Source organism: Ciconia boyciana, chromosome 4 (assembly GCF_034638445.1).
Source record: "Ciconia boyciana chromosome 4, ASM3463844v1, whole genome shotgun sequence".
NCBI classification, from domain to species: Eukaryota; Metazoa; Chordata; class Aves; order Ciconiiformes; family Ciconiidae; genus Ciconia; species Ciconia boyciana.
Window position 1 is genome coordinate 24,280,631 of NC_132937.1, and position 25,498 is coordinate 24,306,128.

Here is a 25,498-nt window from a genome sequence, read left to right on the forward strand (position 1 = left end):
CCTTTTCTCTGCAGTTTGCTTTACATAGAATTACATCAAAGCCAAGATTTTCCTTATTCGGAACATGTTGCAGAATATCTTTGTCTCATCATTAACTGTGGATTCGTAATAATGGGAATTGAATCCACTGGCTATAACTATAACCCATCTTTGTCCTTTGAAGCCACTGTTGCCAGCAACATAGAATATTCCTTCAAACAGTGTTAAGGTTTCCCAAGTGAAGCCCTGTAGTCCTCCCAGATATTACAGTTTGTAGAGCTCATTGTAAAACAATAATATGGACACCAAGGCAAAGCATAACATTCACTCATTATTGAGAAATATCCTTTTAATGCAGAAATAATAAAATTAAATAATTATGTAATCTTGCCATTATTTAAAATGAAATAAATCCTCCACTTTTTTCCTCCCTCTTGTGATTACAAAAATACCCAAAAGGTCACTTTGTGTCATATAAGCTGACTATGCTGGAAAGGACTGTTTTATTTGGTATGTGAATATATTATTCTGAAGAGTTTGTTAAATTGGCTTGTATGTACATATTTCACTGCATCACTTCACTTGTTGAGAGTCTATACTTGCAAATTTTTCCCAGTTAGTAGACTCTATATCTTGGTTCAGCAGTGACTGTGTTAGCTATTCTCCCTCACTCTTCAGAGTTAGTGATTTTTCATCAAATATTTTTGCTGAGTTTGATATTCATGGCAACCAAAGGACTATATACACTGCCCACAGCCTTGCTGGTGTGAGTAGCATTTCCTTCACTCGATTAAACCAGCCCAGCTTAGTCACAGGCAAAAGCAGCGATAGGCCTCCTCATTGATGCAGTTTGGGGAAAGATCTGGAAAAGATTTGTCTTTCTGGCTTTGTCAGTGCACATCTTGCGTCTTACACTCCTCATACATGCCATAGCAGGTTGTTTTGACTTTGTCAGTCGGGGATGTGAATGTGACCTGTGTGATCAACAGCAGGGGTGCCATCCACCTGAAGCTCCCTTGTACAGCCCAGTATAACAAAAGAAAGCCCTACTAGTTTCTACTCCTGAGTTAGGTAAATTCATAAAATAGTGGCTAACGGTGTCCTTAGGTGATTTCTCTGGGTCGAGCTGGCCATTGTTTTAATAGAGTAACAGTCCTGGCAGGAGCAGCAGCAAATAAAGCATCAGGTAATTTGTGGCACCTTTTTCAGAGTTGCCTATCCTATGCATTACCCCTATGTCAGTAATCTGTATAAAAACCTTCAAAATGCTTTGAAATCATTCACATTAGTGTGAGAGCTGAGGTTTGAGGGAATGGTGTTGATGAGGCGTGTTGGTGTTTCTGTGCATTTCCCGCATGCTTTTCTTGGATCTCTAGGGGAAGTGTCTGGAGAGGAAGGTATTTTTTTCTCCTCCTCAAAGCTGAGAACTGGTAGTGGATTTACTGGTAGCTGAGTTAATTTTTCTTAAGTGCAAAAGCATCAGTTTGCAAATGTTGGGATTTGGAACTCTTCCTTCTTCTGGACTAATGCCCACTTTTGAATCCTGTTTCTGCAAATGAATTCCACTTGGCTTGTCATCCCCGACATAAGTGCCCTCTGTTCTGTCAAATAAAGCCTACATTTTGTACTGTAGGGAACTAACAGATTCCACAGGGGTCAGAGCTTTTTCTTTCTAACTATTACAAAAAATATCCAATCATCTAGATAACCTAGGGGAGGCTTTCAGGGAAAGGGGATAAGATCCCTTTTTTCTTGATGTATCAGGTACTTTCACTGCTAAAGTCTAGATACTCTTGTCCATGGATCTGGCAAATTCCAGATTGCTATCACAGAGGTTCCCAAGAGGGATGTGTTTTTTGAACTGCCCAGGAGGGATGTCTTTGCCTAACTTCACAGCTTGTCCTGTAAACATTTTTGCACATGCTTAGCTGGCCCTGCTGCTATTTTTTTTTCTTGGAGGTTAGTTTCTATGTATTAAACAATTTTTTTTTCTCACAATTGCACATGTGCATTTCCTCCCAATGGCTCTGTCATGCTTAATGCTGTGAGAAAAATCATATCACACAAGACTATATTTTGAGATACTGGTGTGCAAAAGTGTTTGAGTGTCCTTTCCAGTTAGCTTGCCAGTAGTTGTGAACCTCTGCTTCCTCATTGCTCCACTGGACTAGTCATCCACATCATGCCATGCAGAAGCCATGCTAATTTACCCTATTTCATCTCCTCCAACCTTTAGATGTTCTGGGAAATGGTCAAAAACTCTGAGATATTGTAATATATCCAGTAACTCACCAAAGCTGTGTGAGGGAAAGTTCCATCTAGTTTTAGATCTAAGTAAAAAGAGGTAATAAAATCCATGCAGGTAAAAAACCAAGCCAGTAATCTTGTCCATCTCTTCCCAAATGAAGTGTACTTTCTAAATTAATTTATTCTAATTTACTTTTCTTACAGTCCTTGTTAGTAAAATAGAGTAATGCGAGTGGTGTTATGTGAAAGAAATGAAGTTACTGCTCTACAGCTCTTTGCAGACAGCACAACTCACAAAAGAATTTCAGAAGCACAGCAAGTCTTCACAAAGTAAACACTAATATGGGCATGGCAAGATGCAGTGGTTGGGTCTTGTTTTCACTGTGAGGGCAACTAACTGTGATATTCTGAATTCCTGACTCTTGAAACTGAGATAGGAGTTCTCCCTGGAACAAATGCTCTAGCTCCATCACAAATTAAGGTCTTAGGGCAGGAATTAGTAAGTGAAGTTTTGTGGTTTGTGCTACACAAATGTCAAAGTACCTGATCATAATGGTTTCTTCTAAAGTTTAAAATCTGCAACTAGAAGACTATTCTAAGCAATCAAGGGACATGCTTTTGAAAACTGTGTCTAGTGAAGAAAAGCACTAAAGCTAAACTAATTTTCAGGATCTCATTTTTACCCTGATTTCGCTGTTGCAATTCAGGTCACAACAGGACACAAGCTCTCTGTTACACAACAGCAGCACTAGGCAATTTGTGTAATACCTGTGTCTATCAGTCATAGGCGAACTAGTCATTGCCAAAATATGCTCTCTGGAGAGAACTTTGTTATACAAGCACAGTACTACTGGGAACTGGCAACATAGTGTTTGTGAGGATAAAACACAGAGAGGTAGGTACAAGTTCTGCTAGGATCTGTATTTTCACTGGTAGCTGGATGTGAAGCATTCCTTTTAAAAACTAAGATATAGGATTTTAATTGATCATTTGACTTGGAATCTCAATGCAGAGACTAGTGTGGGCCAGAGATCCAATTTGGGTTGAAGAGTTTTGCATGAGCTTAAGTGATTGAGGTGCCTACCTTGGCAGATGGAAACGGTCTTTAGAAAAGATTTGTCACATTGCTGGACTTGTCTCCATAGTCTCCAGATCTCTTCCTGTAGTTTTTATTTGGCTTTATATGAAGACAAATAATCCTGTATATAATTTTTTGTATTTCATTAACATATATGGAGAGCTGAGAATGATCATAGTAGATCCAGGAGAAAGAATATCTTCTGACAATTAAAATAAAAAAGAGATACTGTGAATTAAAATATGGAAAGAAAATATTCCCAATTTCCAACTTGTAACATGAAATCAATATTTGAACCCATCTGAAAATGTTAAATCTATTCCAAGGTGTTAAATGGGGGAATCATGACTATGTTGGGTAGGAACACACTGCAGGAAGGGACCATGAAGTCTAGTTCCCTAGCTATGATAGGAAAAGACAGAAAATAGCACATATTCAAACCCTATCTGGAAACTAATTACATTTGTTGCCTGATTCTTTCTTCTGAAAGGCTCTTCCAAAAGCTCTTTTAAAGAGGAATGTTTAGATTTAGTCATTCACTACTGTTTCTTACCAGCTGGTTCTTTTGGTATGTCATTGTATAAATACAGCAAAAATTGTCTTTCAGTTTAAATACCTTTTCTCTACTATTGATGTCTATCCATCTGTGTGTTTGCAGAGAGCAATACTATCTCCTTTCAGACTCAGCAAAACAAAACTTCTTCCATTTCCCATGTTTCCCTTTGGATCCTCCTGTTAGTTCTTCACTGAAGCTCTTCTGGCTTCAGTTCATCTGTATCAGACATGAGGGATGACAATGGCACACAGTATTTCAGATGAGTTTTCTATTGTGTCTTGACATGAAATATGCCTAGCTCTGTTTTCAAAGGCTCTCCATGTGAAATTGCCTGGGATACCCCCTTATATCAAGGAGACATGCTTCTTTTTCTCCAGTTGCTGTTACCCTCTGTGTGATAATAAAAAAGTCCCTGACAATGTATAAGGTGTTATAAAGTCTAGATCTGTACTGCAACATATTTAAAATGTAGTGACAGCAAAAGTCAAGATGAATGTTAAACTCAGCTCACAGCTCACTTTAACAAATAGATTTAGAAGCTGATTTTGTAAGGATCACATCAATTTCCTCCTTATCACATTCAGACCAATTCAAATTAATGTAGCAGCATAGAGGCATGGCACAGGACAGAACATAGCTACCATTAGCAAAGAAGAAGAAAAAGAGAGAATAAGACTAACCAGTAGTCAGCTATCAGTAAAACCGGATACATGAGTTACTTAAAGCTGTCTCCTTCTACTCTTTCTGTAGTAATGCATATAAATAAATGCATACCATGCAGCTGTGCTTTTTTCAGTCTTCAGAGCACAGGTAAATTTTGCAGAGAGGGAAGTGTTTCTCTCAAGGGCATTCCAGGCAGCATGGAAGAAAGCATGGAGAGAGGTCAGTAGGTAAATTGCTGCAAAATTAGAAAGTGGCACTTATACAAGCTTATTATGAAAAAAAAAAAACAAAAATGTACTGGGATTCCTGCAGTATTTTTTTAAACTTCAGAATCTGAAACATTTTATGCGCATTTAAGTAAAATATGATCCAGTGATAGAATACAATAGTGAATTGCTGTGTTTTTCAGCCTGCTTTCGATGTTTTCTTTACCTTTGCACATAACTGGCTACTGAGATTTAGAACCATACTTACCACCCACCTTCTAGATTGGTATTGACTAAATCTTAAGAAAGGGATCTTTGGTTGAGAGACCAAATTATTTCCTTTACTGGCTCATCCCCAGTGAGGTGCCTGCAAAACATTCCAATTAAGTTTTAGGCACAGAGTCCACATTCTGATATGGATGTGACAATCTCTGGTTCATAAAGATGGCATGAATGTCTATTACTGGATGAAAGGAACATTTTTTGTCGCCATTGAATATCAGAAATCTAGTCTCTCAGGCATCTGAATAAAGTTCAATGTCTTTGCATTTTTCAAGCTCACATGAAAAAATTGACATTTTGTCTCAGTTTTCTGGCTTACTCCTGAAATACTAGTGAACTTAGTTGTGAATCCCGCCATCTCACTGATAGCAAAAATCTCAGTAAATTCAGTAAGAAATTGGACTTTAAACTAAGAAATGGGACTTTAAACTCTTAATGGAGACTCCATTAAGCTGGAATGTCTTAAGTGTTGCCTACTGTCAGCTGCATTGTGGACTTGATATTTCACTTCTTTCTATAGCCAGCTGCAAAAGAAAATGGACACTACAATCAGTTCAGAGCTTTATCAGTCATTCAGAAGAGTTATTTATTTTTGTCTTTTTGTGCACTAGATGCATCAGCTTCCCTGGTACTAAAGCAGGCTGGGGATGAAACTGGTTCTAGAGCAAGCAGCCTCCCCTTTCTGTTCTCTGTGATGGGCATGAACCTGGAAGGCCGCCACATCAGAATGAGGGTCCTAGACGCCAATGACAAGGTCCAGAGGTGAGGTCCAAGGTCTATTTCCCCCTCCTTCCATCTTTGGTTGGTTGCCAAAATGAGGTAGCCTTTGAGTCCAGCCCCATTCCTAACTGCTAGTTCTGCCATAATTAAAGAGCTGGTATAAATCAAGAACCTCTGCCCCTGTACCAGAATGACTGTATGTTGGATGCAAATCATTGTGAGGATATGGCTATTCAGCACTGTTCCACAGATGGTATTTTCAGTTTGGGTTGAGCTCTGTCAATCCTAGAAATGCTGTTTTTGGAATATTATGCAAAAACTCCCATGTAGGAACAAGGTATAGCTTCCTTGTATAGCTTTCTCTCTAAATTGGAGAGATGTGGATTTGATGGATGGACTGTTTGCTGGATGAGAAATCAGCTGGATTGTCGCATCCAGAGAGTCGTGGTCAATGGCTCAATGTACAGATGGAGATCAGTGATGAGTGGTGTCCCTCAGGGGTCTGTACTGGGAGCAGTTCTGTTTACTGTGTTCATCAATGACACAGACAGTGGGATTGAGTGCACCCTCAGCAAGTTTGCAGGCTACACCAAGCTGAGTGGTGAGGTTGACAGGCCAGAAGGATGGGATGCCATCCAGAGGGACCTGGACAAGCTCAAGAAGTGGGCCTGTGTGAACCTCATGAGGTTCAACAAGGCCAAGTACAGGGTCCTGCACCTGAGTCAGGGCAACCCCTGGTATCAATACAGGCTGGGGGATGAAGGGATTGAGAGCAGCCCTGCCGAGAAGGACTTGGGAGCACTGGTGGATGAAAAGTTGGACACGAGCCAGCAATATGTGCTTGCAGCCCAGAAAGCCAACCGTATCCTGGGCTGAGTCAAAAGAAGCATGGCCAGCAGGTTGAGGGAGGTGATTCTGCCCCTCTACTCTGCTCTGGTGAGACCTCACCTGGAGTACTGTGTCCAGCTCTGGAGTCCTCAGCACAGGAAAGACATGGAGCTGTTGGAGCGGGTCCAGAGGAGGGCCACAAAAATGATGAGGGGGATGGAACACCTCTCCTATGAGGAAAGGCTGAGAGAGTTGTGGTTGTTCAGCCTGGAGAAGAGAAGGCTCCGGGAGACCTTATTGTGGCCTTCCAGTACTTAAAGGGGGCTTATAAGAAAGATGGGGACAGACTTCTTAGCAGGGCCTGTAGCGATTGGACAAGGGGTAATGGCTTTAAACTAAAAGAGGATAGATTCAGACTAGATATAAGGAAGAAATTTTTTACAATGAGGGTGGTGAAACACTGGAACAGGTTGCCCAGAGGGGTGGTAGGTGCCCCATCTCTGGAAACATTCCAGGTCAGATTAGACGGGGTTCTGAGCAACCTGACCTAGTTGAAGATGTCCCTGCTCATTGCAGGGCTGTTGGACTTGATGACCTTTAAAGGTGCCTTCCATCCAAACTATTCTATGATTCTTGTAGCTGCATGTATCAACTCAAACCCTTGAGGACTTCATGGACCTTCTGCTGCATGTGAGTCTCTACTGAAAGAGGCATGACGTACTAGATGGAGGTGGCAGAGTCAGCTGTTTCCTGTAATATTTACTGCCTTTTTGAAGAACTGTACTTTTGGCTAGCTCCTGTGAAAACTTCTACCTGCATATGTCTGGATGGGTGACCATAGGTATTTTCTAGAATTGTGACTCTGTAAGTGCTTTTGTTGAGTTTTCTATGATGTGATCTCTGAGGAGCTCTGATGATTTTGAGAAGTCCCTTCCAGCCTCAATGATTCTGTGATTCTGTGAAATACTTCTTTGCAAGTCACAATTACAACCAGAGCAGTCAATCATTGCCCTCTGTCTTGTCAGTTTCTACAGCACTAGTGGACAGCCTTATCTGTTAACTTATGTCAGGTTTCTTCCAGTTAGGAACAAATAGGCTACCTAGAGCTTTGATTAAAGGAGTCATTGGATACAGTGTCCTGTAGAGAAGGGCAAGAGTTTTAGGAACTAGGTCTGCCCAGTTTCTAGTCTCAGAACTGATAGAAAAGCCCATGACTTGGATAGAATCATCATTTGCCTTTTCCACCATGACATACCTCAGAGAGTCTGGAAAAAGAAGAGCAGGAGCACTGTCTGTAAAAGCTAAATAAATTCATAAGGAAGTCTTCCCTTCAAAGCATTCCCATTTGTGCAAACTTTGGGCAGTTCTTTAAGGCAGCTGGGCGGCAGCTGCACTTTATTTTGTTTGTTTGTTTTCACCTCAGTTAAAAAAAAAGATTACTATTTGATGTTACATGTGCTCCTAGGGTCTCCATCTCCAGTGTCACTGTAGTAATAATATTGGCTTTAGGAAACAAGGAAATTCACTTCTCCATTCCTGGCTGATTTTTGTGGTGGTCTTTTTGTTTGTTTGTTGGTTTTGGTTTTGTTTTTTTTATTGTTTTCTGGGCTGCATACAGAAAGAAGTCTGTGGAGAGGGCATGGGGAGATATGGTGCCCTCAGTGTTTTGGATTTGGGACAAACACAGATGCATGGTAACAGACATATCAGTCTGAGAACAGCTTCTGTCGTCTGTAAAGACCCATTTCATGGGATTATTAGCTGGAACTTAAAACTGTGCAGCAAGAAACTAATGGTGTCATAGTAAATCCTTAGGTTCCTTGGGGGACCTCTTGGGAGTTCTGGTCTCCTATCCATCCATGTTCAAGTGACCAGTTCAGTGAACAGATTTTTGCAAAGTCTGATGATACTGTTTCTGCTTTCCACCCTTGCTGTTTCTCCCACAATGACACAAAAGGATTGAGTTATTGGCAGGGATAGCTTTTATACCTGACTAATTCACTTACCCCTGGAATTTTGTATTTTACTGCTCAAGGGGGAGTGCAAACTTTTGGCAAAGTCAGCTGAGAAATTTGCTCACTACTTTGCTTTGCAGTGAGCCATCTCTTACCCTGAAGTACAATGAAAATACCACTTAGGCTGATACAGACGGAACTCATTTGCAGTTTGTTTAAAATGCCTTTTGGCATTTTTCAACATGTTCTCTGCTATTATAAAGCTGGGGATAATACAGATAGGTCCATGTTTTGTCTCCAAGACACACACAGTCTTGCTGAAAGCACTGAACACAGTTTATCTTCTGAATTGAATTACCTTAGTGACAGAGCATAACTTCTGTTTCTGTCAGGAGAGTGGTTGCCACAGTGATAGGATAACCCAGTTTTGTCAAAAACTGTAAGTATCAAAATAATCTTAAGACATCCACTCTTATTTTGGCCTTCTGACTTTCACAGGATTAGTGGATTAGTGTGCTCAGTTTGGGTACCAGTACTGAGCCTAATGAAGCGTGATAGATCTTGTAGAAGGAGAGTTATTCAAAAGATATGTTCAGCCTCAAGTCTCCAAGGGTTTGAATAGTCTGGATGAGCTTCAACTACACATCTGAACACACTGTACAATTCATACTGCTTTCCTCACTTATGCTGTGGTTGGGAAACAGCAGTGATGCCTCACAATCTTTCTACACTTTTGCTCCTTCCTGGGTGCTTTATTGTGCAATGTAGATGTAATCCAGACCCTAGCTAAATACACATGCAAACATACAAGAATTTGGGGTATTAAAAAACTTTCGTTAAACAAAACAAAGTGCTTCTTGGTTCATTTAAAAATAATCATGGTGCTTGATTTACATATACTTTGGAACATCCTCAAAATAACTGCTCCAAATCTATAATTTCAGCTACTGCATCTGGCACAGTCAGATTTAATTGGGTTAAAAAATGTAATCCTAGAAGTATAAATCCTAAATCTTTGCACATTCCTCGGATTCCAAAAACATGCATACTTTTATAACAGCTCTTGCAAGATCAAGCCCTGAGTGCCTTCCTTGCCCGCTGACTTGAAAAGAGTTGAATGCCCTTACCATATCAGCAGAAGTGAGAATTGAAGAAATTTAGAGCAACCCTGGAGAACCGTTACAAATTAATTCATTCATTTGCTTCACCTCTGGACATAATAATAGGTTTTTTTCAATTAGACTCCTTCCTCCTACAGCCACAATTTCAAAACTACAGTATTACAAGGCATGGCCACCTCTTAGTTCTATTGTCTTCAAGTCTGTGTAGAAAAGGGGTATACACTTACTAGCTTCCTAAAACAGATATTTTAGTGCAAAACCATGATATAAGTTACCCCTGACCTGGCTTTAGATTGAAACAGAAAGCTTAAAGAGTTGATTGTGCCCTACAAAGCCCCATGACCACTGTATTCCCCGGCGTCCGTTCAGGTTTACCAGCCTTCAAGTACCCAGCCTTCAGGTACCCAACCCTAATTGGGAGGCTAGAAGGGAAGCTGAAGGATGTGTGAAGTCTAAAGATTTCAGTCGAATATCAAAACTGACAGTTTTGTTGCATTTTTAAATTCTTCTGCTAAGTTAAAATTTAAACATGCTGCATGTACTGATTTATTTATATATAATTTATTAATGGTATATATATAATGAGTGAATTGCAAAGTTGATGAAATGTGTCAAGAAGAACTGAAGTCACAGCCTCTGAAGTACTGGCACACTACTGACACTGGCAAATAAATACTGATACTGGCGAACAGAGCAGTTTCACTGGAAATGGGGTGGTTAAACACTGGAACAGGCTTCCTAGAGAGGTGGTCAACGCCCCAAGCCTGTGAGTGTTTAAGAGGCATTTGGACAATGCCCTTAACAACATGCTTTGACTTTTGGTCAGCCCTGAAGTGGTCAGGCAGTTGGACTAGATGATCATTGTAGGTCCCTTCCAACTGAAATATTCTACTCTTAGTTTTTTGCAACAGTTTTCAACTTGATGTAGAAATATGCCTTTCACATACACCTTCCACACTTCTGTCTGACCCTTTCTATTTACCTGCCTATATGACTTTTTGTAATTATCTTTGTTCCTGCTGTCCTGAAATTGTTGCCAGACTCCGTGACTTTTGCTGTCTGCAATGTCATTGATGCTATCACCTTAGTGTAGATCATTTCCCATAGTGGTTTATAAAGCTGCTCCCAGTCCAAATCTTACCTGAAGTGCTATCATCAGGCTGACAAGAAACTAAACACCCCAAAAGTGATAGAACAGCAGCTCTCGTAGAACAAACAAACTGTTTGCTGTCTCAGATGAACAATAGCTTCTCTTGTATTTATGTGGTACCTGACAGCATTGTGACACTTCTTGAAAAATGGTTATCATAATAAAGATTAATTCTAATAGGGCTAACATGGAAAGAACTTAGCTCACTATTATATCTTTAATAGTCCAAGGGAAGTGATCTCCCCTGTTACCGTTGGAAGAAACTGAAAATTACTAATTAAAGGTGAATGAGATAAATAATTTTCTTTTCATCAGTCCTTACTTATGCAGTATCATGAAACAGAACTTCTTGCTTAACTCAGTAAGGTTTACCAGATTTGTTTAAAGAAATTCAGATGTAGCTGATTTGAAGGTGATTTAAACTGATACGTATTAGAAAAAGTGCCAGAATTGAGAGTTAAATTGACTAAAAATTGATGGGAATCAGAAAATTACTTAAATCTTAGTATTTTGAAAGGAAACAGAAACATGGTCCTAAACATGGACATTTGCCTATGATAGTGCCCCAGCCTCTGCCACTGAGTCTTCATCCTTCATCTTTTAGGCCTTTTCAGTTCTTTGTTTCTCAGCTAAGACTGCTGAATGCCAGTTACTGTCAGTCTTGAAGGTGACTGGCTTACATTCTTAAAACATCTCAAAATACCTTGCTTTTCACTAACTCAGAAGACAAAAAATTGAGGTTTTGTATATAAATTCAATATTTTGTATGAAAATGTAGGCGCTTTCTCTATTTTAACCACAATATAAATCAGCACAGAAAACAATGTAGGTTTTGGCATCTGTGTCATGTTAGTTTTGAATGATGAATACATACCAGGTTTGGGAATTACAAAAGCTGCTTGTGTGGTATGTTACAGTTTTTCCAGTGTACCTACAAGTACTTGAGCTTTCCATGTCCTAAATTCTCTGTTGTTCTCCTTGGCATAGCCCATTGGGATTTCCCACTAAGCACAAGGAATCTTCCCTTGGGATTCATTTGCCCAGGAGTGTACCAAAAACGGAGGGCTATAGGGAACAATGAGACATCATCTTATCTTAAAGAGGGCAGATTTAGATTAGATATGAGGAAGAAATTCTTCACTATGAGGGTGGTGAGACAGGGGAACAGGTTGCCCAGAGAAGTTGTGGATGCCCCCTCCCTGGAAGTGTTCAAGGCCAGGTTGGACAAGGCTTTGAGCAACCTGGTCTAGTGGAAGGTGTCCCTGCCCATGGCAGGGGGGGTGGAACTAGATGATCTTTAAGGTCGCTTCCAACCCAAACCATTCTGTGATTCTACAACTCTATGATCCAGAACTGTTTGGAAGCAGAATCAGATATCCTTGCACGTACTTGACAGATATTTTTCTGAACTGTCCTCCAAGTTATCCAGGAGATACCACAGCATACTGAAGTAGCCTCTTCCAGTGTTTCAGTGCCTTTTGATTAGAACATTTTCCTTAATATCCAGTCAAAAAGTTTTCTGTAGTCACAGCAAGATTCTTCTTGATGTTTCTTTTGTTGACTCCTTCTGCATGAAAAACAGTTTTTCGTTATAGTATTTACAGTCTTTTATATATCAGAGTGCTACAATCATGTCCTTCTTGGTCTTCTTTCTTCTAAAGAAAACAAAGTCCTCAAGCTTGTTTGTAACTTATTTTTTTATACTCTTTATTCTATTCTCCTCTGAATTCTCCCAGGTAATCTACATCTTTCCAAAAATGTATTGTTTAAAACTGGTTGCAAAATACCATCTCAGGCCTCTCGATCTCCTTAAAGAAGGTGGATTAGCCATTATTCAGCTCCATGTTGCTTTGAATGTACTGCTTCTTGTACTTAGTTTAGTTTATCTCATGTTCCCTTGGATGAGTTTCTCCCTATCTTTAGACCTGTTCTAGTTTAATACTGAGTACAATTGTAAAATGCTGCCTAGTCTTACTGATTGGTTAAATTTAAGAGCTTCTCTTGCGCAACAATACTTCTTAAAGATCAAATTAATCACACTAATGATGTAGCCTAGTTAGATAATTTCTAATACAGGTAGGAAATTATATATAAAAGCAAATGAAAAAGTTTTCTGTTCATTTTTTAACACTTCTCACATAGATTCTCCCATTTACTTCAGTGGGATTTTTTTTTATTTGGATCAAATTCAGGTATCTTTGGAAGGCTGCCATGACATTTTTAACAGTCTTTACAGGTGTTAAACAGGGTTCATAGTTGATAAGAAACTGAGCAATTTGTTAAGGATTTTTGGCTCAATCCTATTAGAGCACACAAAAATTCATTTAACCCAGTATCTTACCTCCAGCACTGTCCATGAGCAAACTCTTGAGAAGAATCTACAAGAAAACCATGAAATAGAGAATTACGGTAAAATATCCCCAAAAGGAATTTTCTTCCTAACCCTGTTTCTTGGTGGTTGCTTATTCACTGAGGAATGAGGTCCCAAAATTTACTGATGTTTTATGCAAGAGAGGGTGTTTGTACAATGCACATAACGTTTAACCTTTCTGTGAGTCCTGTAATGGCTTTCTCCTTCACTTAGTCCTGTGGTACCAAGTTGGTAATATATAAGGGGTTATTATTTTAAAAAATGCTTGGTTTTATGCATTTCTTACTTTCAACAGCTTTAAATGACTTGCCTTTTGATTTTGTTACATGTCTCCTTGATCCTGTATTGCAGGAGCGAGTAAACAAACAGACAAAAAAAATTAACTTCCCTGAACTGTTCAAATGTGTTCCTCTTAGCACAAAAATCATATCCAGTCATGACCTGTTACTGTTTTTTTCCCCCTTTCTATTTTTGCTGTTTCTGGTTTCATTTGGAGCTATATCAAGTTACGTGAGAGTAACTTGATGTCGGTGATGTAACCGGCATGGTAATGGGTTGTTGCAGTACACAGTGTGAAGTGAGGGGCAGAATATCTTCCTAGTCCAAACTGGTGGGAACCCCTGATACAGCTACTTAAAGTTTTTGTGAGCATGTTTGTGATGAATTCTCAGTCTAAGGAGAAAAAGTGAAACGTCCCACAAGCCCCAGTAGTACAGCTCACAACTGTTGCAACATCCCACAACTTTTACTGAAAACTAACCCAAACAATCATTTAATAGGGTCATTACAGTCTGAAAATTTTGATTCAGAATTTTTACGTTTAAAGCAGTTGTTTTGCTCCTATTTTTCTTGTCTGCGCCCTGTGATATTACCTCTCTCCTTTACAGGATGTAAAGCTAAAACCCAGAAGCTCAGAGTCCAAAGATACCAAAAAGTTGGTTTGGCTCAGGTGGTGGTGACCACATAAAAGCTTTAAGTTTTTCCTTGTTTCATGTGGTTTTTTAGTAGGTTGGACAACAAAAGTAGTAGGATGAGGCTAAGTATCACATCCAAACTTACTGTAGTTCATTAAAAAAAAAAAAAGTAATGGATCATAATGAGAAAAAGACTGAGTATAAAGAAATGTTCAGCTGAGTATATTTTATGATCTTCTAAGCATAAATAGGGGTATACAGAGCCTCAAAAGAGTATGTACAGTCAATAAAAGTAGCCAGTTATCGTTGCCAGTTTTATGGCTATAGTTTCAGGAAGAGCTTTAGCCTAAATAATTACCAGAGATGAAACTTCATTGATAGCTAATGTTAATTGGCAGGTATTTTAATTTTAGTTTACATGATTGCTCTTCAAATGTGGTAATTGCTAGCTGGTAAATCTGTGAATCAAGAACTGGTAATGGGGTTAGCAGATGCGTGAGAATCTGTGGTCTGAGCAGGCATACTCAGTCAGACCAATGTCGTCTAACTCTTACACTCTCACTCCAACACTGGCCAAAAGCAGATGTGTAGGGCAAAGTATATAATTCAGCAAAGCATCCAAAGATTAATCTCCCAGCCTATCACAACATGTGGCTTCCTGACGGTGTGTGGTATATATGTAACCTTCCATGGATTCCTCTGCCTTGAACTTTTCCGGACTCCCATTGGGCCCATCCACAACATGCTGTGGTAGACATTCCGTAATCTGCCATGTTCTACGTCCTTTTGGCTGGTCTGCTTGCTGTTTATCTCTAGAATAATTTCTAACAGTAAGTTGTTTTCTGTTGTAAATATAGAGGGTGCGGTTCTTCACCTCATTCAGAGGCTTTTCAAAGTTACCTGTGAGACTTTTTCCAAGTTCCAAGATCTGCATAATGAACAGTTTAAAATATGATGAAGTGTTTCTATGCATCTCAACTAACTTTAGACAGGGTTACGTTTGTAGTCTAAACCTGTTACCCAAGCTTCCTCTACTGTCAGTGGAGAACAACAGAAGCTTCTGGGTGGTGATTCATCCCATTTATTTTAGGCATCCATTTTTGGTTGCCTTTTGAAGGGCCTTGTCCCTCCCTGAAGGAGGAGTCTGGATGGCCAGCTTAGACAAGCTACTCCACTTTTATAACTAAAAATAGGTGCCATGAATCTCAGTCTAAGAGCTCATAAACAGTATTTACTTTGAACTCTCAGAATTTGGAAAGACATTGTAATCTGAAAGCAAAGGAGGAATAACATAACGAAGTAACAATGCACAAGCATATTAGCACGCTCTTCCAAGGGGCTTCCAAGGGCTGAATGAATAAGGCAGCCTGGCAGCAGAAGCATAGACCTAGAATACTGAAAAATTCTTGCTGGGGTCTGGATTCAGGTCAGGCTCAAGTAGTCCTCCAGAGGGTTGTTCGGGTCACATATTCTGCTAAGAGAGGAGAAACATCAAAATAGCCACAAAACTGGGCAGGTGGAACATAAACCTTTGTGTTCCTACCATGCACCTGTGTCTGTTACCATAACACGGAGGTCTGAAAAGCATTGTTTGCTATAGCTTTCACTGCGTAGGCTGCATGACTTGGGCAAATTCTAAATGTTCGCTTGATTCAATGACTTCTACTGATACAGAGTTAGGCTAGATGCTCTGAAGGTTCAGCAATGCAGACCTGTTTTGTTCTGGTCCCATACAAATCATTCCTTTGCTAGGGAATAGGCTGTATTTTCATTTTGATGCACTTAATTATCTTATATTGACCCAAAACTGTTGGCATGAGTTTACCAGAGGGATTAACAGGGATTTAACTCTCCCATTAGCAGTGACCCACACGTGCTCACTTTTCACACATGAAGCTATCATGCATTGCTCCAGCTTCCCTATTTGAACTAGTCTGTTTCCATCCACGAATTGCATATATTTTTAATATGTATTCTCAGAGGTTCCCACGCTGTGGTTCGTGAATGAACCACTGATGGTCCACTTGCTTGTGGTATATGTAGAACAACTTTGGCTTTCCTTGTTTCCAGCTGCTAATATAGGTATTTGATTGCTTACAGAAAAAGCCTGGGGATCTGTAGAAGCAGCTGGAAACAAAGGAGCACAGACAATTCAGCCTTTTCATCCAGGGATTGCTGCTGCACTGGAGCCAAGGCTCACTAACAGCAGCTGCTAGGAAGGTGATTGCACCTCATGACAAACTCTTGACAATCATATAAGTATGTAGTCCCTGTTGCTTATCCCTGCTCACCAGTCACTAATACTTCATCAGGCAAGTGCTTTCCTGTCATGTTTTTAGCCTACATATCAAAAATCAGTCAGATCTGTTTTCTGTTTCTTACTAACTTTGATAATGTCTTGTCACACCTTTTTCCAATTGATGTTTTAATCTGAATTCAGCTGATACATAATATCCTTGCAATGAACAAAAGCTAGGTTAGAAGTATGTTGCTTCACTTCCACTAACTGAGATGAGCTTGGTTGAGTAAAGGGTTGGCTGAATATTTTTTTAGCACTGTGTATAAAGAAATGTATCCATGAATATGTGGACAGAGAACACCCAGTTTGAAATTGTCGGGCAAAACTTTTTTCTTTTTAAACATCATGCTTTTCAACAATCCAGACATGATTGATGTTTCAAAGTGATGAATCATAGTGCAAGATGTGAGCCATATAAGACCTAATTTCCCAAAGAACAGTGGAAAACCACTCAGAAAAAGAAAAAATTTAAAAATTAGTATTTTCAAAGAACTGGCTAGTGTATGCACCTCAAGATTTTAGCATAAATGTTGTGACATGTTTTGCTTGTGTGTGTGTGTATGTGTGCATTTTATCCTCATCAAACAAGTGTTATGATGCTATTAGGAATAAAAAGAAATAACACTGTTTAGTCACTAAATCACATGTCCTCTCTACAAAAACAAGAAGTCTTATGACTTGAAGTTTGAAAATTTACCTAGCCATGTTATTATCTAAATCACTCTTGGACCTCTCTTCCTTTTCCCAACCAGCTCTCCCTCAAACCCACGTACAGTTTCCTATTCACGTAGGTGGGCATTGGATCAAGCCATTTGGTGATTCCTGTTGTATGATAGTACTGCTGGTGAGGGTTGAGCACTGTTGATATTGGGTCTGAGTGAATTTCCTAATTTCTAGTGGTTTACAACCTGGTGGTAAAAATTTTATATGGCAGGAATGTGACCCTGAAGGTAGAAACTTGGGATGAGCTTTTAGAAACATTTATTACAAGGAAAGCACTCTGAAATGTTCCTCACAACCCTCCAAATCTCTTTCTTCTTTGTTATATTAAGGCAGGATGCAGAAATGGGGTTTAGAGAGTCACCGATAGCTGAGTTTACATGGGATGGATGTAATTCTAGTGGCTGTAGCTACTGGAGGGATCAAGCAAAGGTATTATGAATGTCCCATGCATATAATTACAACCATAAATTAGTTTTATGTGCCAGCATGGCTCACTTCTAGACAACAATATAATTGAACTGATGACACATGTATTTCCAAATTCCACTCTTTGGCTTTTACTTCTTTTTTAAAAATAATGGCAAGACAGACATTCTGAATAGAGCAGAAATCTTCAAAACAGAACTCAGAAAAACTAGGCTTTATTTCAAAGTTAATATCCTGGCGAGACTTAAGGGAAGGCTTGACAGGGTTTGTGCATCCAGCTCAGCCAATTCATGCTTCCAGATGGAAATTCTGTGAGACGTTTTTTGGTTTTGTTTGATGACCTCGGACAGTTCAGAAATAGATAGTTTATCCATGTTCCGCACTGTGTTCTGGTTTCATTCAAGCAAGAGGCTGTCAAAAGCAACAGAGCTATGTAAAAAGAAACCAGGTGTACAGGTAACTACAAAGTGGAACCAGGAATTCATCCACCTTTATTGGCAAAGCTCACATAGAGAGCTTGAAAAAAACCAAGCCAAAATTGTAGTGAAGACTGAACAGCCACAGCTCCATTTATTGCACACCTTTCTACTGTACTCATGACTACTGCAGCTGGGTGTTATTAAGTACAAACCAGTTGAACACATCTGTGTCAGCACAATATTGAGAATTTAATTGCTTGCTCTGAGATATTTGTAACCTTAGGGAGACCATTGCCCAGGAAGGTCACAAAATTTCCAAGCCAAATCTCCATGCCCTATAAGTTCCATGTCCTGGAGTGGATCATCCAGCTGTGGTGTGTTTTGAACTGAGGGAACTGGGCTTTGGTAAAAATGCAGCTTCCAGCTACCATCATTCATACCCTTTTCCTTCAGCCTCTGTCTTTTCTCTCAGTTCCTCCTACATTACAATGCTTTCTCAGCAGCAACTTGATTGTGCTTTCTGTTTCATTTATAAGCAGTATCTTGCTTTTCACCTGGGACTTTAGGAAGAGGATGGCATTTGACAAATGCTGAAATTACTAGCAACTCTGGATCATGCATGTGTCCTGTAGCAGACAATGACATTAGCAATAGCTACAGAAATAGAAAGGGAGACACTAACTGGGGAAGATCTCTTGTTTTAGTCCAGAGCTTAGGCCGAAGCCCTAAGCTAGGAAATATCATTGCAATATATTTTGCTATTCTTTGTTTTGCTCGCGAAATGATGTAAATCCTCCTTAGAAAAGAGCATGTGAATGACTAGTGAACCTGGATTCTTTGACCACAAAAGGGTTTCAGCACATAAAAGGTTTAAGTGAAGTAATAGACTCCTATAAATCCACATTAAAGGGAAATGATGGCATATTTGGATCCAGTATAGAAAAACTAGATCATGTGTAAAGTACGTCTCACCAGTGCTCAAAATGAAGAGATGGTAGCTATGATTATGAGGGTGTTCCAGGTTTCCTAAGGCTTGTTGCACTCACAGTCCTGCATCTATTGCTGCAAGGGGCTCCTGTCTTTTTCAGAAAGTGTCTTCTTTCATGTGAGCAAACTCTGCCGTCCTATCACATACCTTCTACAGATGCCCAAATTATGCTCTTTTTAATCTTTTTTTTAAATATCAGCAAATACTTTTCCTCCTGAAAGGGCTGGAATAACCAGGACCCTGGTTTGTTTGTTTACTTAACCGTATTTCCTCTCACCTTTACACACTTCAGGGCTAATAGTAGTTCTTCATACTGTCTCTCTCTCTGAATAAACAGTTAGGCTTTTCTTGTAATGTCCTACCTCTCCTCTCTTCCTCAAAAAAAATCTTCCTCAGTTTTTGCCCTTCACTTCTCCTTTCATACAAATCCTGTGATTAGCTCTGTACTGCCTTTGTCAGTCCAGGCACTGGGGTTGCAAGCTGTGGGAGATCCTGTATTTCCCCTTGTATATATGATTATTGGATTGGCCAGATGGCCTCAGTTTACTGGCTATATGATTTCCAGTGTCTGAGAGCAAGTGACACTGATACACAAATGCATGGCATGGCAGAATGATAGAGAAGAAGCTGTGTTAAAAGCTTTTTCCCGTCAACAGAAGGGTGGTCTCTAGAAAATACCTTTTACAATGTGTCTTCAAAAAGAGCCAGTTCAGTTGTTTTTCAACCAGCTGAACCAGAGATTAAAGGACTTCTACACTGAGAGACAAAAGAATGTATAGACTTAAAGCAGCCGATTTACCAGTGATGCATGCATCAGACTCATCCAGATTATCTTCAGACACAGAAAGAGAATGCCTTTTGCAACAAAGCTCCTGTCTTGATTTCTAATCCTTCCTCACTGAAACTGAAGCAGAATTGCCAGTGCATAAAGCAACTCTTCAGGTACCTCTCAGTCTATATACTTGTCTGTTATTTGCTCACCTAGCAGGAAAACATCAGTTTGATTTTGCTTCAGTCCTAATTAGTAGGACTGAGGGTGGAGGGAGAAATATTACGTATCTTTGCATTTTCAATTGGAGAGAAAAAAAGATAGGAGACTCATGTCAGCTCCTCAAAATTCTAGTTAAGTTATGGTTGGTTTCTCTCTCTCTTTAAATTGTGTGCATTTGTCTGACCCCAGCAAGTGGTGTGATGTGTTTTCACCATACTACTGCTTAAACTAATAGTTATCTTTGGCAGGTAGCATAACAGCTCAGGCTCTTTTATACGTCTGGGGTTCTTACTGCGGTCAGCACTTCAAGTATAGCCCAACCTAAAAGGTCTGAGAAGAAAACATGGAAATGAAATTATTTTTTCCAGTAGTGAAAAAATGGGCTTAGTAGTTATTAATATTTTACAAGCATTTAAGGCTTTCATTAGACCTTTGAAGCAGAGTTGCCATTGTTAACATTGTTGATGTCTCCATTGTAAAAAAATAGCCTTTAGAGTTTACTATTTGGCTCCTTGAAATAATGTTCAAATCCAAGTTCATTTCATGTTTCATGTCTCTATAAAATTGTTCTATATATACTTTTACAGTGGCATTTGGGATTCATCTCAGAATCTGTTGTTGCTGCTGCTGCTAGACTCCATAACATCCATTTTAATTTTTAAAGAATTAATCTTTAAACGGTTTGCCTTCTAAAATAAAACAATTTTTTTTCTTTTGCAAATGGTTAGTCTTTTTACAACCAAAACACAGTAACCCTTTTCATATTGGCATTTTGGGCAATGTCATATTAACATTAACTAATTTTGGGCTTCTTGTCATCATAAAACCTGAAAGACAATCTCAGCAGAGGTGTATGAACTGGATTTGTCAGTGGTGATTGTATCTTGACTAGGTGTCAGTGGGGGTATTGCTCCCACTAAAGCCAAGAGGAGCTTCATATGCAGCCTCAACAAACAGTTCAGTTCAGTGTAACGTGTTTTTCATAGAGTGAACTAGTATATGAAAGCCTTTGGCACTTCTTCCTCTGTGCCAAACTCCAGCCCTGCAAAATAAGTGTCTGTGTATAAGCAGTTGTTCCATTGCATACACTTGTTTTATTGCATGAATAACCCTAGTAAACAGTACAGTTCGGTTTAGACACATTTTGTGCAACATTCAGGAAAAGAAAGAAATGAGTAGAGTAACAAGAAATGCACTGTCATTTTAGAAAGCAGCTTGCTGAAGAGCTGATTGCTTCATGCTGATTCCTCTTTTAAAGAGGGAGAAGAGATGATTCAGAGCCATAAAATGTTTTTTTTTCAGGTATTTATTAGTCTAATTGCAAAGAAGTAAAACTACAAGTCACCTAAGACCCCTGTTAGTATGTTGCCCTCACAGTTTAAATCAATTAAATGAAAACTTATCCTCACCCAATTGTCATGAAATACATGGCAGCCTCATTTTGAAAGGACTTGAACAGAATTTAAAAGAAGGAAATAACAGATATCCCTGTGCAATTTTCTGAATCCAATGTGATTTCATGAATAAAGCTGGGGTAGACTCCTTTTGTACTCAGCCCAGGATCCTAGAAGTAGGTAGAAACTAAACATTGGTTTGCTCAAACCAGTATGGTGGGGTCACTATCATTAGCCACACTGAAAAATTTATAGACCAGTATTTGCAATCACATGTAACTAAGTAATTATTTTAGCTGCAAAAAGGTGCCAATCTAAATAACAAGGATAAAAGACCTAATAACATTTTTAAGTACTTAGCCAGTGCTCTGCTGAATCAGGGCCATGTTTCGGATTTATTTTCTGAGCAGTATTTGAATGAACAATTATTCTGTGAATGTGGACAAGGTATGGTTGAATTTACCTGTACATTGCACAAAAATGACTTAGATCAGAGATATATTTGTGCACACTTCATGTACACATTGAAACAAACAAACAAAAGATCCTCTTTTTCGAAAAATACAAAGAGCTAAAATTATCTAAAAGTTATTTTTTGACTGATGTACTTTATTTTAGCTTGTTGCTGTTGTTTTTTGTATGTGGCTTGTTAAAAAGCTCTGTGGAAATTACTGGAATACTTAAGAATACAATGAAATAAATATATGCCACATAGTTTTAGAAGTTTTAATAGTTTTATTTCTATCATGACTTTATTCCGGAAAGGTAGAATAGAGAAGTTAATGAGGGAGCTAACAAAAAAAGTGATAAATGTGGGGATATCTTACTGCATGGAGAGTTTTTACACTGTACACTAGTACTGAAAAAAACATTGCCTGAATTGTTTAATACTATGATTGATGGGCTATAGGGAGCATGACTTTGTTCTTATTGAATGAGCTCAGTGATAGATCATTTTTTTCCTACACTTTATGGGTAGTGATCCCTAAGAATGGATGTTTGGGAAACAAAGGTGGAATAATGCTTTTTGGAAAGTCAAGTTTCAGGCCAAGAGTTTATAAAACTGGATTAAATGCCAAACCCTGGAGATCAGTTTGTGTCACAGCTGTTTGTATTAGCTAATTCTACTTTTTTTTCCCTTCTTCTTCTTTTCTTTAAGGATTTCAAAGTTCATAAAGAAGAAAAAAATCCTACTGATGGAAAACTTTTCTACTAAATAATTGACTTTCTTCATTAAGTAATGAAAAAGAAGTCTGAACTCTGGTGGCTAAGATTCTCCTCAAGCTGAGCAAATGGGATTGAAATGGTGCTTAGAATCTGCGTGGGTTTTCTGTAGAAAAGTGAAATTCATCTGAAGAGATGAAAAGTATTGATGATTTATTTTGTTAATTCTGATTTTGTGAAAAAGGTAATTCAGTTGGGTTATGGACGTAAATCAGGTAATTATCCTTAGTAATTCTGGGATATAAATCTGGTAATTATTTTTCTTCTAAAATGTAGAATGTCCAAAAACTCCCCCAGAAACCTTTCCATTCTGCTTCTGGAAAGAAACCTGTAATTAGACAACGCTTCTTTGTTTTACAGATTATGTAATGTACATCATATAATGCCTGTGCAGATTACTTTCAGTGGGAGTAACAAGCAGGCAATTGAAAGTTAAGATTTCTAAGCAAAGAAGACATGAACTTTCCTTCTCTGTTGCAAAATGTTTGCATAAGGAAACATGTTCCTCTTCATCCCAACCATGTAGCAAAGAATCCTGGTTTATGCTTCTGTGTGGATAAATTTCTGTAAGGAATCCTGAAGTGCAGTAGCAAGGAGTCTGATGCTCAGAGAGAAGGGAACACTGCATACACAAACTAGAAACCCAGATTTTTTTTTTTTCTTTAAACTTTTTTGTTTTATACAAATGAGACCTAAGATTTGAAGGTGAGATATAAGGAAATAAAAATGAGGTTAGTGCCCTTCAGAAATGCAAAGAATTTCAATTCTTACTTTCTTTAGCATTGCTGGCAGTCAGCTTAGGAGATCAGAGAAATGGAATTGGAACTTTCTTGGCTTCCCTTGTAGGAGAAAAGGTCAGAGTCTTTGTCTTCTAACTCATTAAATATTTATTTTTGAATTGTTGTTTAACAACAGACAAACAAATAGATTTCAAAACATGGAGGATCAGGCTTTCTGTCAGGTTCTTATGAATTCTCTTGCTCACCACAACCCATCACTTTCTTTCAAAAAAACCTAGAGTAAAAAAGATGTAAAGAGAAAACTGCAAACCACTAAGATTTTCTCATACATCAAACAGAAAATTCACAGCCTAATTCTTTCATGTAAATGAAAGTAACTAAACTTTAAAGTATAGGACAGAACAAAGCTCCTTCTGTGGCAAGGCCAAAGAATGTCAATGCAACAACCAAACACCATAGTATGTCCAGCATGTAAAGGAAAACATTACTCAGATAATTCTCTCAGATAATGCTGGATATTATATGACAGCAAGCAAATAATGTGTTATTCAAATAATGTAGAATTCACCCAACAACTGAAATGCCAGCATGTTTGAAGCCGAGTGCATCACAGACAGTGTTTGAAACATACTCCATGACTGCCAGGGTAACTACTTTTCTTAACTATTCAGACAAGGGAAGACACAAGTGGCCTGAAATTAGGAAGAGGTCCACAGGACTATTTTACTGATTTTCCTCCAAGGAAGTGGCCTGAAAAAAGCAATTCCCTTCCCCCATGATTGAAATAACATATCTTCATTTAAAAGAAAACTTCCTCATTTGGTTATCCTTGGAGAGGCATATAAGGAACGCCCTGTTGACTTGTAACTGTAAATAGCCAGGGAACAATTTCTTCATCCTGCTTTTACCTAGAAGTGCAGAATTTTTATACATTTTGTTGACTTCCAAAAGAAGCAAGTCCTTCTTAGCTGTCAGATGTGTTGACACTGTTTGTTCTCTCTGTGGGAAGGATTTCTAAGAGGGTTTTGCCAAAGCTCCCCCGGATTTCCTCGTGAAGAGGCTGCTCCTCAAAAGGTGGGAAGAGTAAAATGCAGCTCAAGAGGGTCAGGTACAGCTGCTGCTGCCACATCGTTACCTAATGAAAGTGGTAGGAGCCAGGAAGACCTGGACATGACTTTGGACGGGAAGTTTTCAATGGTGTCCTGGCTTCGGCTGGGACAGAGTTAATTTTCTTCCTAGTAGCTGGTATAGTGCTGTGTTTTGGATATAGGGTGAGAATAATGTTGATAACACGCTGATGTTTTGGCTGTTGCTAAGCGGTGTTTACACTGGTCAAGGACTTCTCAGCTTCCCATGCTCTGCCAGGTGCACAAGAAACTGGGAGGGGGCACAGCCAGGACAGCTGACCCCAACTGGCCAAAGGGCTATTCCATACCATATGTTGTCATGCTCAGTATAGAAACCGGGGGGAGTTTGCCGGGGGGTAGCGATCGCTGCTCAAGGACTGGCTGGGCATCGGTTGGTGGGTGTTGAGCTGGTTTTTTTTCCTGGGTTTTGTTCCTCCCTTGCTCTCCTGTTGTTTCCCTTCTCATTACAAATTATTATTATTATTATTGTTGTTGTTGTTGTTGTTGTTGTTTATTATTATTATTGTTCCAATTATTAAACTGTTCTTATCTCAACCCACGAGTTTTCTTACTTTTGCTCTTCTGATTCTCTCCCCCATCCCACTGGGGGGGAGGGTGGGCGAGTGGCTGTGTGGTACTTAATTGCTGACTGGGGCTAAACCACAACAAATGGTCAGCCCAGAAAATTCAGTGGCTACATCCATAATAGTAAACCAAACAGAGCCAGGGCACGCTAGTTAGTTGTGCTGGTACGCTATCAGGATGGTATCCAGCACAATTTGGCCCTTACAAGTCTTCTCTTCCCATCAGACTTCTTGCTACTGCACTTTACAGAACTCTTATTCTTACAGAAGTATGAAACAGGATTCTCTGCTGCATGGTAGGGATGAAGAGCCCTTACCAAAACTATTTCTGCTCATAGTCTGGGAGTGACCATTCCCAAATAGGACGTATGCTGGCAGGCACCCCTGTCAGGTTAGGAGACTTTAGCGGTGTCAACACAGCGGGCTGTGTGCCAGTTAGACTCAGTACTGCAAAACAGTCTTGAGCACATTCAGTGCCCTAGTATAGGCATAAACATATTTTTCTCCAACAGC

At 39.2% G+C, this 25,498-nt stretch overlaps 1 long non-coding RNA gene across 1 annotated transcript in view; it reads left to right on the forward strand.

Annotated features, from left to right (window-relative positions):
- Nucleotides 1-3,083: 3,083 nt before the first annotated feature.
- Nucleotides 3,084-25,498, forward strand: part of LOC140650531 (uncharacterized) — a 28,207-nt gene continuing 5,792 nt past the window's right edge. Inside the window, exons 1-2 of the long non-coding RNA XR_012042058.1 lie at nucleotides 3,084-3,121; nucleotides 5,623-5,773. This is a non-coding gene — a long non-coding RNA (uncharacterized lncRNA). The remainder of the gene's footprint in view (nucleotides 3,122-5,622; nucleotides 5,774-25,498) is intronic.